At 38.1% G+C, this 15,832-nt stretch overlaps 1 non-coding gene across 1 annotated transcript; it reads left to right on the top strand.

Moving 5' to 3' along the window:
- The first annotated feature begins 10,743 nt into the window (after window positions 1–10,743).
- LOC129071149 (small nucleolar RNA U3) lies at window positions 10,744–10,957 on the top strand. Its single transcript, XR_008529216.1, has one exon. It is a non-coding gene; the product is annotated as a small nucleolar RNA U3 (small nucleolar RNA).
- The last annotated feature ends 4,875 nt before the right edge of the window (window positions 10,958–15,832 follow it).

Genomic DNA, 15,832 nt, shown 5'->3' with positions numbered 1-15,832 from the left:
TGACCAGCAGGCAGTACCAGAAGGGCACCCTGGCCCTCCCTTGTCTCCCTGAATGCAGGAAATAAATGTCCCCTGGGAAAGGTGTCCTACCTCACACCTGGAAGACTCCCGTATTGCTAGAGTTAAACGACTCAGAGCCAAAAAGTCTCTATAATCAACTCTTACTTCCTCTTTTCTAATTCACTACTTTGTTTAAATTTCTCAGTAAGGAATACCCAAATCTTGCTTATATTGTATTCCAATGAGCACTAACTTTCTTTGCCCTGTCAATTTCTCACAATTTTTTTCTTCTGTTGTCTAAAAAGTATAAAGAGGTGCCTGGTTCTATCATTTATCTGGCCTTCATTTTATGATCTGAGCATTGTATTGTGATTCTTTGGTGCACACGTATTAAAATGGTTTTTCTCCTGTTTATCTAGTCTTGTGTTAATTTTATTTTTTTATTGCCAGTCCAGCCATAAGAACTAAAGAAGGGTTGGGGTGGGGAGGAACTCTTTGCCTCCCTGGTGGTTTTGGTATGCCAGCTAGGGGAACATCGTTTTTGGATGTTTTTCCTGAGGCAACTGCAGCTAAGAGGTCCTGGGTGTCTGGCAACAGAACCAGCAAACAGGTAAGCTTTTCTTACCTTATCAGCTTCCTAAAACCTCTATCTGTGGATGCTATTAAAAAGAAAATGGTATTTTTTTTCTCTTTCTAAATTAAGGTTAGCATGCCGTGGCTGGTGTGGCTCAGTGGACTGAGTGCTGGCCTGCAAACCAAGGGCCACCAGTTTGATTCCCAGTGCAGGACACGTTCCTGGTTTTTGGTCTAGGTCCCCAGTAGGGGGCGCATGAGAGGCAACCACACATGGATGTTTCTCTCCCTTTCTTCCTTCCCCTCTCTCTAAAAATAAATAAATACAACCTTTAAAAAATAAATTTAGGTTAGCAAGAGAAAATATTTGTGAAAGTAGTTCCTTGGACATAGCAACTTTAATAAAAAATTGGTTTGAGTACTCTTGTTTCTATCGATTCTTTTCCTCCCAGAGATGGTCATTGATTTTTTTTTTTTGGTCTACTTTTTCCTACAGCTAGAAGATGCATATACCTGGCAGAGAGCCGCATACGCTGTGGATCTCAGCTTAAAGAATCTAAAACTCAATTCTGTTCAAAGTGGGTAAAACATGATATTTCTTGGCTAACTCTAGGAGTAAATTGTCTATATCTTGTGCTTTTGTTAAGCCATAAAAGGTTTACTGGCTTGTCACTATTGAGATTAATTACAGAAACCTCTAAATTGTGAAAAGAAATTTAGAGAGCTCTCATATTGATATGATGATTAGCCATTAAGACTCCCTAATAAAAAGGAAGGACAGAAATTAAAACAGAAATCAAAGTGAACTCAGACCCCTTCCTATTTACCTTCAGACATTTACAGATATAAAATTCAGGACATTAGAAGTACAATTATTTTGTACTTAAAGGAAGGAAATTTGAAACAGCAATTACCTTAAACTCCTAGAAGGGGGGGAAAAAAGACCCTCACATTTCTTCTCTTCCTTGAAGTCATAAATTTTACCATGTCTTTAAAATGCAAACACCTCAGAAAATAACATCCCACAACTGCCTGAGACTGAGCCCTATGAACTCAACCAGGAAAACCTGAAACCACAGAAAATAAAGGAGAGAAAAAGTGGTCTTTAAAAAAAGTACAAACTGCTAGAAAGCCTTCATCCCCCATAATCTAGCCCAGTTTCCTTGACGTCTTCCCATTCCCTTGTTTGTCAGGGACAAATACAAATTGTAAAAGCCTCCTCCACGAATAATAAAAAGCCTTAAATAACCATTTGAGCAGATAAACTTATTCCAACTGTTATCTAAATTTATGAGTTTTGCATTGCTGTACCTGTTCCATGGCTAAAATTTTAAAATGAACTATCAGGTCTCTGGTTGCATCTATCTAAATATTTTTATGTGTGCATATTTATATGTATGTCTATATATGTGTGTATGTTTGTATGTGGAACTATGAAACTATATTTTCTGCCTCCAGAGGATATTTCTAAAATTGGTTGTAAAGAGCTCTATTTAATTGGCTTAAAGGAAATCAATGCTTATATAAATTAAGAAAGAATAAAAACTAATCCTGATGTTTTTCAAATTCACATGATCTAGAAAAATATTTGGGAAAGCTAATTTAACTTGGTTTATTTTTTAAAATGCATATATTTTGAGTTATCCACATTTAATATAATATTTTTATTCTACCTAGGTTTACTAAAAGTCAAGCTCATTTGTCAGCAGAGAAAATAGCTTGGGCCCTGGCTGGGTAAATCAGTTGGTTAGAGCTTCATCCAATACACCCAGGTTACAGGCTCGATCCCTGGTCAGGGCACATGCAAAAATCAACCAATGAATGCATGAATAAGTAGGACAACGAATCAATGTCTCTCTCTCCCCCCTCTCTCAGATTAAAAAATAAAAAACTGTTTAAAAGAAATGATATTTATATCAAAAAAGAAAATTGCTTGGGATAATAATTGATTTTGTCTAATGTCCCATAAAATATTTATAAATAACATAAGTATGAAGAAGCATACACAGTTGACCCTTGAACAACATGGTTTTGAAATGTGTGGGTCCACTTATAAGTGGATTTTTTTCAATAAATATACAGTCAGCCTGTTGTATCCTTGGGTTTTGCATTTGCGGATTCAAGCAACCATGGGTATTTTTGAATTGTGTTGGGGACCTTCAGATCTAGAGAGCCGACTGTATGCATTGTTCTATACCATTTTATATGAGGGACTTGAGCATTCACAGATTTTGGCATCTGTGGAGGGTCCTGGAAGCAATCCCCTGCAGATACCAAGGGATGATTTAGTTAAGTTTAGGGGGAGTCAAAAATTATATGTGTATTTAATAGCATGGGATGGGGAGGTTGGTGCCCTTAACCCTCATGTTGTTTAAGGGCAAACTGTATTTCTAAAAATTGTGGAATGTATCAATATATTCACCAGTAAAGAACAGCTCCTGATTATCTACCTCTTAGATTTCACTAGAAATTAAAGGTTTCTAAGGGTTAAAAATTCTAATATAGGTCATTAAAGCTACTAAAATGATAAGATGTGTTTTTAGGCTAAGAAAAGATTTGGATTCTGAAGACTCATTTTATTGAGGAAAGGGAAAGTGATTTTGTCCTAAATTAAGCTGGTTATTTCTGAATGAGTAAAGAACAAGGGACAAACTAAAATGGACCCAGAAAGTTGTAAAATGTTTATAAAAAAAGGAATCTTGGAAAATAAATTTTATGTATGATTAAGCTGGAAAAATTTTTATAGGGTTTAAAAAAATAAATGTCCCTGACTAATATTTTTAGCTTTTTAAAAAGATGCTATTTATTTTTAGAGAGAAGGGAAGAGAGGGAGAGAAACATTAATGTGTGGTTGCCTCTCTTGCACCCAGTATTGGGGGCCTGGCCCGCAACCCAGGCATGTGTCCTGGCTGGGAATTGAACTAGTGACCCTTTGGTTTGCAGGCCAGCACTCAAGCCACTGAGACACACTAGCCTGGGCTGTTATATTAATAATGTAAATATATAAAACCAAAACTTGATTTTCTTTCATCTGCCAAAGAAACAAAATTTTCTTGGACTATTAGTCTGATCCCAATAAAATATTACGAGAAGTCTTCTGCCTACAAAGCAAAGATTCTGTGTCTCACTAACTGTGCTTTGCACTGTCTTCATCTCATCTTTAATTGCTTAAAACTGAGTCTTCTTAACATTAAGAGCACTAACTCTTACCTACAACTGTGTAATGTCCTGTAATTGCCTGTGAAGTCTTTGTCACCATGATTAAGTGGTTAACTATGTATTGTTTCATAGTGATATATGATCCCATGTGACCAAATGTTCTAAAACCTTTTAGTATTTTTGAGAAACTTCCCAAAATCAGTTTCTAAATTGTCATATTGACCTAAAAATAACTTTGGGGTTTTCCAGAGGGCCCCTAGAACACCTCAAAGATTTATTCTCTCTCTTTAAAAGAGAAATGTTAATTCAGCTTCTTTGATACATTAAACTACATGTGAAGTATTGTCAAATGAGAAATAATACTGTCTTCTTTGTTATGTCTATGTTCTAAATATTATAAATTTCCTAAAATTCTGATATGCCTTGGTATAATGTTATCAGTCATAATTTTAGTCACTATCTTAACATGTATATTACAGAAATAACTATATTTCCTTGTCAATTGCATTGTCACCAGATCTTTAACCATGTCATTTTAAGTCTTTTGTCATCCATAGGAAGTTGTTTTACTCTGACGCTTTTTTACAAAAGTGCTTCATCTTCAATGAAACTCATAAAAAGAACTCTGAACACAGATTCTTGATAAGTTCAAGATCATAAACTAAACTGGATATAATGTATAGAACTCTAGGGAAAAACTGGATTCATAAAACTGCTACCATCTAAATATGCTTTAGGAGCCTGTCATGTTTTGGGCACAATTTGAAAATCCCATGGATTCTGAACTTCTGCAGGAACTCCTATTGCTAATAGACATATAATTGCTGTTCTGTTTCAAGCTATTTACCTCCCTTCTGAAATTACCATTGTTTCTCAGCCCACACTAAGGAAACTGGTACTCTATCTTTAGGAAATGACAAGGCTCACAAAGCTGCTAAATATGCAGCTCAAAATGGACCTCCCTTATCCTTTCTCTTCCCAGTGTTTAAACCTGCCTTATTCCTCATTAATATTATTAACTGCCAGGCATATGCCCCACAGTCTAAAAAAGAAAAATGGATACAAAAGGGTGCCAAACACTTTTTAAATGGGTTTCCTAGAGCTCCTTTTCTTTTGACTTTTTGGTTTATACTTATATCCCACCAAATGAGACATATGAGCAGATGAGGGCTAGTTAAGGAACCAAAAGACAATTGGTTTTTCCCTGGCCTCCACAAAATTCCTGATCCAATTATTTCCCGGAGCACTAATTGTTAACCTGACCAAACTTCTGGAAGAAATCAATATGCCCCAGGAAGTCATCCTAGGACCACACTGCACTTCGCCACAGTCCAAATGGATTCTGTAGACTTAACCCCAGTTATTCTCGCAGTTAGGTCATTGCTGCATGTTTAGTGGGTGGTCTGAATGGTACCTGACTAGACATGCTAATGGCACAACAGTGGTGAGATGAAACTAGTAACTGGTATTGTTACGTATTTTGGCATTCCTTTATGGATTAAATCCGACCAAGGAACTCATTTCACAGCAGAAATTAACCATCTATTTGCAAAGCTCTGGGATAGTCATTAAAGTTTCATAGCTCATACCGTTCTAAATCACCAGGGCAAACAAATTAAAAATCTAGACATAAAAAGGACTTTAGGAAAGATCTGTTAAGAAACTGAAGTTAGCCCTGGCTGGTGTGGCTCAGTGGATTGAGCACTGGCCTGCAAATCATAAAGGTCACCATATCGATTCCCAGTCAGGGCACATGCCTGGGTGGCAGGCCAGGTCCCCAGCAGGGGGCGTGTGAGAGGCGACCACACATGGATATTTCCCTCTCTTTCTCCCCACCTTCCCTTCTCTCTAAAAATAAATAAATAAAATCTTTTTTAAAAAAAGACAACTGGGAAAGAGTCCTTACAGGGGACCTTAAACTAGGATTTCCAGGGCCAATCTCCAGGCCCCCAAACACATGGCACCATGATGTAGACAGCCTTTCCCAAGATCACAGATCAAAAAACTTAGTTTTCACTTATTACCTTTCCCTTTAAAAAAAAAAAAACAACACATATATGCAATTAATGGACACTTTTTTTCTGCATTTATTAATCATTTATTAGGAGGCTAACTGGGCAATGCTCATCTCCATGTATCCTACCTACCTTCCCTCTTTAAGTTTCCACCATGGACTCTTTTCAACTTGTGTCTTAATGTCTTTTTCAACAGGCCAGGCACAAACCGACACTCTTATGCTAGTTTACCAAAGGCTGGCCGCGTTAACTAATCAAATCTGATTGTTGGTTCTGTCAACATCTCAGTAGTGTAAAAAAGCCTGGACTAGTGTTTGTTCCTGCCACTGTGAACACCCAGTGGACTAAGTACAGAAGGTGGGTGAATGACAAAGCATGGTGTCTACGACAGGAGAGACATTGCTCTGCCTCTTCTGGTGAGTCATTTGGGCAGAGGAGCAACTCTATAGAGGCTGAGGAACTGTCCCTTACCCAGATAAATGAGAATATTTCCCTTTATATTAAAAACAGACATGATACTGGACTTTTCTTGGGTGACAAACTCTGTGGTTAAATTCCACAAGTGGTCTTTTCAAACTTGCCAAGGAAATCGTAAGTGACTCCAGCATTACCTTTTTTGACACAAATGTCTGCCAAATTGCCTAATGTTTTGGATGGCCTACAGGCCACCCTTCTGCAACTGGGGGTATTGAAGCTGCTCCCCTGATCAAGCTGCCCAATACCACAGACTCTGTGTAGGTGGACCAGAAACCTAGACCTACTTGGCTGGGTGACAGAACCAATCTTCATGGCTGCAGAAACCAGACCACAGGCCTTCTATACATCTATTTTGCAATCTGTTCTGCAATCACAGATTGACAGGATGTATAAATACTGACATAAATCATGAAATACTTCAGATCCTGTGAATAATGGATTCCACAATTCCACTTTAACCTTGCCTGTAAACCACACTGGTCTTTTTATTTTATATGATAGTAACCCATAATAGAGCTTTCCCATCTAAAAGGTCAGAATGTGAGACAGACTCATATACCTGGCTCCGTTTCTCACCAAACACTTCTCCCCAAATGTTCGTCAAATCACATATTTAGGCTCCCTTGTTCATAAAGCTGTGCAACACAAATATTCCAGTAGAGAAATCAGAGAAAATCCTTTTGTATATCATGGCTCCAAGTTCTTTTCAGGGTTGAGGGTCTTATTCCTCAGCTTTAGTTTATGAATTAGAGAAGGCAATCTTAAAGCTCTCCATGGTCCTGGAACAAGAGTTCAACACCACTGTGCAGGCTCTGGGATTGCTCCCATCAAAAGGTAAGAGCTTAGCCTCAATTGTACTTCAAAATTGTTGTACCAGAGGGAACGGGGGGTAGGGAGGAAGGTAGGAGAGGCTGAAGCGGGGAATAAATGGTGATGGAAGGAGACTTGACTTGGGATGATGAACACATGATACAATGTACAGATTATATATTATAGAATTATACACCTGAAACCGATAAAATGTTATTAACCAACGTCACCCCAATGAAGTCAATAAAAATTAAAAACAACACAAAAATCATCATGCCTTAGATACACTGATATGCCTGGCAAGGAGAAGCTTATGCAATCATCAGTGAAAAATGTTACTTCTATATAAGCCAAACTGGACAAATAGTATCTAGCCTACAAGAAAAAATTAACATTTTCCATCAGATAAATGAGGGGAAGACATTGTATTGGACTGACATGTTACCAGGTATGCGGGACCAGGTATGGGGGACTGCCTTAACGTGGTTGTTCTTTTTTTTTTGTTCATCCTCATTCTAATCTGTGTTCTTTCCTCTCTTTGCAGCTCTCTTACCACTCAGCTTTTAACCCATTTTTTTCCTCTCCACAGCAGCCAGTCTAGCTTTTAATATGTGAAATATCCAGGGAAGTTTCAAAGGAGGGAAATGTCAGGTCTAAGACTGGCCACCTCAAAATATCCCACAGTGGCATATGATTATTTTGAATTAAAGTTACTGGACCAAAAACAATAATAATAATAAAGTTACTTGACCAGCAGGCAGTACCAGAAGGGCACCCTGGCCCTCCCTTGTCTCCCTGAATGCAGGAAATAAATGTCCCCTGGGAAAGGTGTCCTACCTCACACCTGGAAGACTCCCCTATTGCTAGAGTTAAACAACTCAGAGCCAAAAAGTCTCTATAATCAACTCTTACTTCCTCTTTTCTAATTTACTACTTTGTTTAAATTTCTCATTAATGAATACCTAAGTCTTGCTTTCCAATGAACACTTTCTTTGTCCTGATGATTTCTCACACATTTATTGTTTGTCTAAAAAGTATAAAAAAGTACCTGGTTCTGTCATTTCTCTGAGCCTCATTTTATGATCTGAACGTTGTCGTTCTTTGGTGCACAGGTAGTACATTGTTTTTTCTCCTGTTAATCCAGTTTTGTATTAATTTTATTAATTCTATTGCTAGGACAGGCATAAGAACTAAAGAAGGGGCAGATTCTTCCCCTCCTGAACAGAACAGATAGTTACTTAACATGATAAAGAAATCTGAGTTACACCAAAAGCCACATCATGCTATATCTGGCATTCCCATCAAACCCGAGAACAAGAAAAGAATGCTTACTATCACTACTATTATATGACACGCTGTTCCAGAAGTGCCAGACAGTGCAATTTGACTCTTCTTCTTCTGGCTAGGGATAGCCTTGCTTATTCTCTCTGAGGTTATGGGTTCCCTGGATATTCTCACCCAGGGGCCCCAGCTTAGCCCTCTCTCTCTAATATAGTGTACAAATAACCTTTCAGCCCCGTGAACTCTAGCCATATTTCCTAGTTTCAGTATTTCCCTTTCTTGACACTTGCCTCTCCAAAGTATAGCACTTCTCTGTATAAACACGCCACTCTTCCTGGTATAAACATAGTTTATCTTCTCTCCTGTTGTAAAAAGCTAGTGATAAACCCCTCCCTAACCCGACTATTTGCCTCCCCCTTTCCCCTTCCTGCTGTGGCTCCTCCTTACGCCTACCTCCCTGGGACTTTTTATAACTTTTATTTCCACACCAATCTTCAAACTACATTATCTAACTCTTCTACCATGTACAACAAGTCCTCAAATGTTATTGTTTCATTAAAATATTAATGAGATTCTATAGGAACCTAACTCTTATTTGTATAGACTTTGGTAAAATTGGTTTTGCTATGTGTCATTTCACTTGAAGTCACAGAACCTGTTGACAGTGTTAAGTGACAATCCTCACTTAATTCATCCCTTGGCTTTCTCAGTGCTTCTGACTCAGGATTGCCTTGCTACTGGACTCGGAGGAGGTTGGGTCATAAAGCAATTGTAGATTCAGTCAGTATTCAGATTACCCGGATGCCTTTCAGTCTACATGTGCCTGGTCCCTGCTTAACAAACAGGGTAAGAGATTGGTGTAAAATGAAGTAGAGTAGATGAGGTATCTGTATTTTTGGATAAGTAATCCACAGAAACTCCAAAGTTGCTCGAAAGGAAAAAAAAAGTGAAAGACATGAACAAACTCACAGATTAGGAATTGCCATGTATTTTTTCAGTTACAATTTTTAATCTTGTTATAGCTGCATTAATTATTCTCTTTCAAACTATAGATATTTCCATAGAGCCATTGACATATGCTTTTTTAATCCACAAAATTACATTTACACACTTAATGTGTATCCTAATTATAATTTTATAACAAAAGAGACAATATTCCAATTTATCTTTCACATACATTGTACCTATTATTTCAATTTGATTAATACTTTCACCAACAGTTTACTATGAATATATTGAAATTATAGAAAAGTTGAAAGAATAATAAAATGTGAAAGAATAACACAATGAGCTCCCATATACACACCATTTAGTTTCTACAATTAACATTTTCCTGTTTCTGTATTATCATATTATATCTATCTATCCATTTATTGATCTATCCATTCATACACCATTTATCTCATTTTTATACATTTCAAAGTAAGTTGCAGACATTAGAATACTTCATACCTAAACATTTCAGTATGACTTGTTTTGAAAGGATAAGATATATCTTAGAGTATTGACATATAAAGATATCCATGATATATTAAACAAAAGGGACAACTTATAAAAATACTACTTATGTTAAATATAAGGATTAATGTAGACATAAGAATTTAATTCCCTAGATGATCTCCATTTCTCCCTTATACTTTCTTAACAAAAGCCCACTTTTGTTCAGTGCGGAAATGTGTCCAGGCCTGAATATTGAATCATGATCGAGTCAAGCCAATCATGGGAATCTTCTCCAATTTCCCAGCTTCATTTGCCAACAGAGAGGACATGTGATCCAGGTCTGGCTAATGAGAACAAAACAGACATCTTCTGGGAATGTGAAGAAATAATGGCTTCTTTATTAGATAGGAAAGATAGATTCCAGCTTGTGTGGCTTGCTCCTTCTACCAATCTTTTGGCCTTGAATGCAGACACGATGTCTGTAGGTGCAACAACCATCTTGCAACCAAAAGACAAAAGATGAGGACAAAAACCCATATGCGAAAGATGGTCTTTACATGTTTTGTGTGTATTTTTTTAAAAGATTATCACATATAAATTTAATATATAAATAACTTTATTAAAAATGAGATATCAACACCAACTTAATTCAAAATAAATTTTGGAGGCCTAAATGAAAAAGTGTGCAAGAAAGTAGAGAAGTGCGAAAAATCAAGTTAAATATATCTTATTGAGTAGTGTTCTGTCTTATCCTGGATTTCCTCTAGAAAATAAGAGCCTGAGACAAGGACATTGATATATATGTTAATGTTGGGAAGTCATCCTAGGCAACAGGAGTAGGAAACTGGGAAGAGTAAGCAGAAATGGAAGAGAAGTCATTAGAAGTGTATGTTTTCAAGTGGCAAAACTGGGGGTAGATCCCACTGAGATGCCATGTAGAAGGCCCTTCAGAATTGTCCAGTGGAGGGAAAGAAGAAGGGAACATTTCAAGACTATCCTTTCAGGCATCATTTCTATAGTTCGTTACTAGAGATGTTTCTCTGAAGGTGTAGAGCACCTGAAACCATGAGGAGGAGGCACAGTGTTCTCTCCTCAGCATGAAGCCAGCTTTTGGTATTGCTTTTGCAGCTGCTAATAGCTATTGATGATTGTTCTTTTCTTCCTTTGAAAGAGTAAGAGGGAAAGAATGAAATCTGAGTGGTTTCTAAGGAAAAAAAATAGAGAAGGGAACGTTTCTCTGCAGCTCCCATATCCATTAGTGAAGGCTCACTACATCATGTGTTAATTCTCTTGCACATCCGCACTCCACACTGTGCATGCTTCAGAATGGCAGAACAGATTCCCATTGCCCTATGGCAGGAAGTGAGACAGAGCACGGCATAGGCAAGTGCTGCCACGTTCCACCTGCTTGCAGAATGGTAGGCTGAGAGGACGCAAGGCAAGGCACGGAAGGTGTTTGACACCTTGTCTGAACACAAGATGACTGCCATTTTGAAAACAGTGGTGGTGGGAGGCGTGCCAACGAGGCAATTTTGCTTTCATTTTCCTCTTTACTCTTTGTATTTTTTTTTTTAATAAAAACAGGGGCAACTTAATGAAGTGAATAAGCATGTGAACTCTGGACCAGAAAACCTGGGTATGAAACTCAACCCCACCATTTAGTTTTTACTTCACTCTTGTCAAGTTAAACATCTGTAAGATGGAGATAATAACAATAGTTACCTTATAGACTTGTGAGCCCTCAATGAGCTAAGTGTTAGTTATTAATAATTATAATAGAAATACATGTTTGTCATAAAGAATCAGAATACATAACTGAATACAATATGATGTTAAGTGTCCTGTATCTGTTAGAATGCTTTCATTTTTTAAAAGATATTATTTATTTATTTTTAGAGAGAAGGGAAGGGAGGCAGAGAAACATCCATGTGTGTTTGCCTCTCACGTGCCCCCTACTGGGGACCTGGCCCACAACCCAGGCATGTGCCCTGACTGGGAATCTAAGAGGCGACCCTTTGGTTCACAGGCTGGCGCTCAGTCCACTGAGTCACACCAGCCAGGAGAGAATGCTTTCATTTTCAAGAAAGAGAAAAGCAACGCACACCACCAGTGAGGGTCTGGAGAGAGCAGATATTGAGATGGGAAGCCTTGGACTCACGCAGTGGAAAGGTGGCATTAAGCTATTTTGTCAGCCAAGTCAGGTTGAGGGGTTGAGGGAAGCTGGGGAGTGGAATGGAACTAGAGTAAATTGAGCAGTTAACGTTAGGATCTAGCTAGCCAAGGGGAGGTGTTCCTTCCCTTCTTCGCTTATCCCTTCTGCCTCTTTTTCTGGTCCTTCACTATCTTGCTTCTTAGCAGCAATACAGTCCCCTTTTGTAACTAAGAAAAAGGAGGACATAGGGGTACTGTGGAGGAACTTCTTGGCTCACTTGGCAAAATAACTAAAAAACAGAAACAAAACAAAAAACACCAAACCAGAAGGTCCAGTCATTGTTTGTTCTGAATAAGTTCATCTGAAAATACTCTTTTGGAAAGCAAACAAAACCTATGCCATTAAATTGTGATTAAAATTACAAACAGAGCAAAGGAAATCTGTCTGTTGGACTACATATTTCTTCTTCCCACCCTTCCCCAACATCTCTTTTTCAAAAAGGAAGACTGTCAATACAAAAAAGGAGGAGGAAGTGGGAAAAAATGAGGACAACTATAAGTGAACAACAATAAAAACTTTTAGAAAAGGAGGAAAGATAGACAAGGAAATGACACCCTGAGGAGTATGGAACAGCATCTTTTCCTGTACTTTGTTTCAAGTAAACTCTAACATGAAAAACACCATATAGGAATCATTTTAGAGTAGGTTTCCTCTATAATAGGGTTGGGAAAGGAGAATTGTGTGAGTGGGCATGAAAAAGCAGGACAGTCCTGTCTGGTGTGGGTCAATGGATTGAACGCTGGCCTGTGAACCAAAGGGTTACCAGTTCGATTCCCAGTCAGAGCACATTCCTGGGGTGTGGGCCAGGTCCCCAGTAGGGGGTGCTCAATAGGCAACCACACATGGATGTTTCTCTCCCTTTCTTTCTCCCTCCCTTCCCCTCTCTCTAAAAATAAATAGATACGATCTTAAAAAGAAAAAAGAGAAAGGAGGACAGAGGCCACTGATTTTCCTAGACCCTGTACTTAGGGTGAATACATGATTCACTAATACCTGAGCTACTTGTGTGCACATTTAAAGTACACTTAATTCTACACTCACTAGTGCGGCTCAGTGGGTTAGGCGTCATCCTGCAAACTGAGGGGTCACCAGTTTGATTCCCAGTTGGGGCACATGCCTGGGCTGTGGGGTAGGTCTCCATTTGGGGAGACGATTGAGGTTTCTCTCTCACATCTTCTCTCTCACATTGATGTTTCCCTCCCCTCCCCATAATGAATGAATAGAATATTTAAAAAATAAAATAAAACATACTTAATTCTTCAGCTCAGCCCTCCAAATTTTATCCTATTTCAGTTTATGTGTGACTTCTTAGAAAAGCCCACTGTTTTAATGTATATGCAATGAAGAAGAAATTAAAGCTCAGGGAGCAATAAGACCACCTCACTCCTTCTATCCTTTGATCATATTGGGATCTAAAATTCATTGATCTACTAATATTTTACTGTCCCTCATTCTACTGCTATTCTCTTTTCCCTCCTTACTCAGCTTAACCTTCCTTGATAACCACTATAATCCCTCCTTTGCAGCACTCAGCGTCCTTGACCCTCTTTTGCTTTATCATATGGAAGTGACAAAAGTCCAACCCTAGATAAACCCAATACCCTATCTATTTGGTGCCTGCGCAGTCAGCTAAATGTGATTGGGATAAAGCACACAGCTGTGCTGACTTGTCTCACTCTAAATGACCACAAAGCTTTATGGACCCTTAATGCTTCCTGGTGATAACACATATTTCTTAAATTCATTCACTTGCCTACTGACCCAGAAGATCCTTTCATACCGTTTTTCTCCTTAAAACTTCAGCATTTCTCCCTGGCTGGTGTGGCTCACTGGATTGAGAGTCTGCCTGTGAACCCAAAGGGCAACAGTTCAATTCCCAGTCAGGGCACATGCCTGGGTTGCAGGCCAGGTCCCCAGTAGGGGGCATGTGAGAGGCAACCACATGTTGATGTTTCTCTCCCTCTCTTTCTCCTTCTTTTCCTCTTTCTCTAAAAATAAACAAATAAAACTTTTTAAAAACCTTCAATATTTCCTTTCCATTCCTGAATAGTAGATGACCACTTTGCCTTCCACTTCACTGAGAACATAAAAGAAATCAAATGAGAACTTTCACAGGCTTCCACTCCTACATCTGTCTGCTTATGAACATCTGTAACCACATTCTCTGTTTGTTCCAAACAACTTTTTTTTACTGCCTAAAGCTAACTCCTTCACTTGTCTACTAGATCCCATCCCCTATCTTCCCACTCAAGGATAATATGTCAAGGTTAAAAAAAAAGTCCACATAAATGAAATAACTTGATTAAAATAACCTAGCAAGCTAAAAATAACAACTAACATCTGGATGGACTCTACAATTTTACAAACCAATTTCACATATTTTTTTACTTCACCCAAGGATATCTTTTATTGATGAGAGAGAGAGAGAGAGAGAGAGAGAGAGAGAAATATAGATGTGAGAGAGAAACATTGAAACATCGATCAGTTGCCTCCTGTATGCACCCAACCGCGGATCAAACCCACAAATCATATGGTTTATGGGACGACACTCCAACCAACTTAGCCACTGGACCAGGGCTTCACGTACGTTTTTGCATTTGATCCTCACGAACATTCTGTGAAGTAGGTTTTATTATTTTTCCTGTTTTATGAGAAAATGAGATAAACAAGAAAAGTAATTTGCTCCAAATTGCTCAGAAATTTTGTTAGTGGTAGAGATGGGATTAAAATATATGCCATGAGTAATAATGAAGAGGTTAAAAATTTTTAACAGGAGAGTACTCTACAAATTTATGCAAACAAGTTTGAAGACATGAAGGAGATGGGCAGATTCTTAGGAAGATAAAAATGATCAAAATTGGCCCAGGAGGATCCAGAAAATGTCATCAGAATAATAACTATGTGAAAACATATTTTGAACTGTCAGACAATTAGTCCTCTGTATTAGAGGTTGCGAAATGTTTTCTGTAAATGAACAAATAGTAAATGTTTTGTCTCTATTGCATATTATTTTGTTTCATTTGTTTGTTTTGATTTTTTTACAGCCCTTTCAAAATATAGCATCTTAGTCCATTTGGGCTGCTATAAAAAATACAACAGACTGGGTAACTTATAAACAGCAGAAATTTATTTCTTACAGTTCTGAGAGCAGCTGAATGCCCAAGATCTAGGTACCAGCCTGGTTGTGTTTCCTCGTGAGAGCTTTCTTTCTGATTCATAGTTGATACCTTCTCACTGTGTCCTCACACGGTGGACAGAGTGGGGAGCTCTTTGTGATCTATTTTATATAATGAAAGCTCTACCCTCATGACCTAGTTACTTCCCAAAGACCCCACCTACTAATACTATTAACTTTGGGATTAGGATTTCAACATATGAATTTGACGGGGAGGGCACATTCAGACCATAGCAGGTAGAAAGTATTCATTTCGGGTGCATTACAATAGCAGGCTACAGGTTGGATTTTGTTTTCAGGCTGTAGTTTGCCAATCCCTGTTCTAGGATCAAGCTACCTGTTTACAGGAAACACAGTAACCATGGAGGTGCAATCAACAAAATCCAGACTGAGGGAAACTCGAACCTACAAACAAAGTTGTGTGTGGTTTGTCCTCAAATTTTCAACATTTGCTCTTCAGTCCTGACTGCAAATAAATTGCAAGGCAAAAGTATTGCAAATAAAGTGGAAGGGCAAAAATCAATTGCAATGTATACATTTTATTTGGATCCTTATTTTTAAAAAGCAAGCATTTTAAAAAAACACCATTTGAGTTAAATCATATGGTTCTTTTTTGACTTTGGGTGGTGGGCACACAATGCAATATATACAGACAATGCATCATAGAATTGTACACTTGAAATCCATATA

The sequence above is a fragment of the Pteronotus mesoamericanus genome, unplaced genomic scaffold (genome assembly GCF_021234165.1).
Source record: "Pteronotus mesoamericanus isolate MK-2021 breed Mesoamerican mustached bat unplaced genomic scaffold, CSHL_Meso_final contig_256, whole genome shotgun sequence".
NCBI classification, from domain to species: domain Eukaryota; kingdom Metazoa; phylum Chordata; class Mammalia; order Chiroptera; family Mormoopidae; genus Pteronotus; species Pteronotus mesoamericanus.
This window is presented reverse-complemented; position numbering and strand designations above follow the sequence as displayed.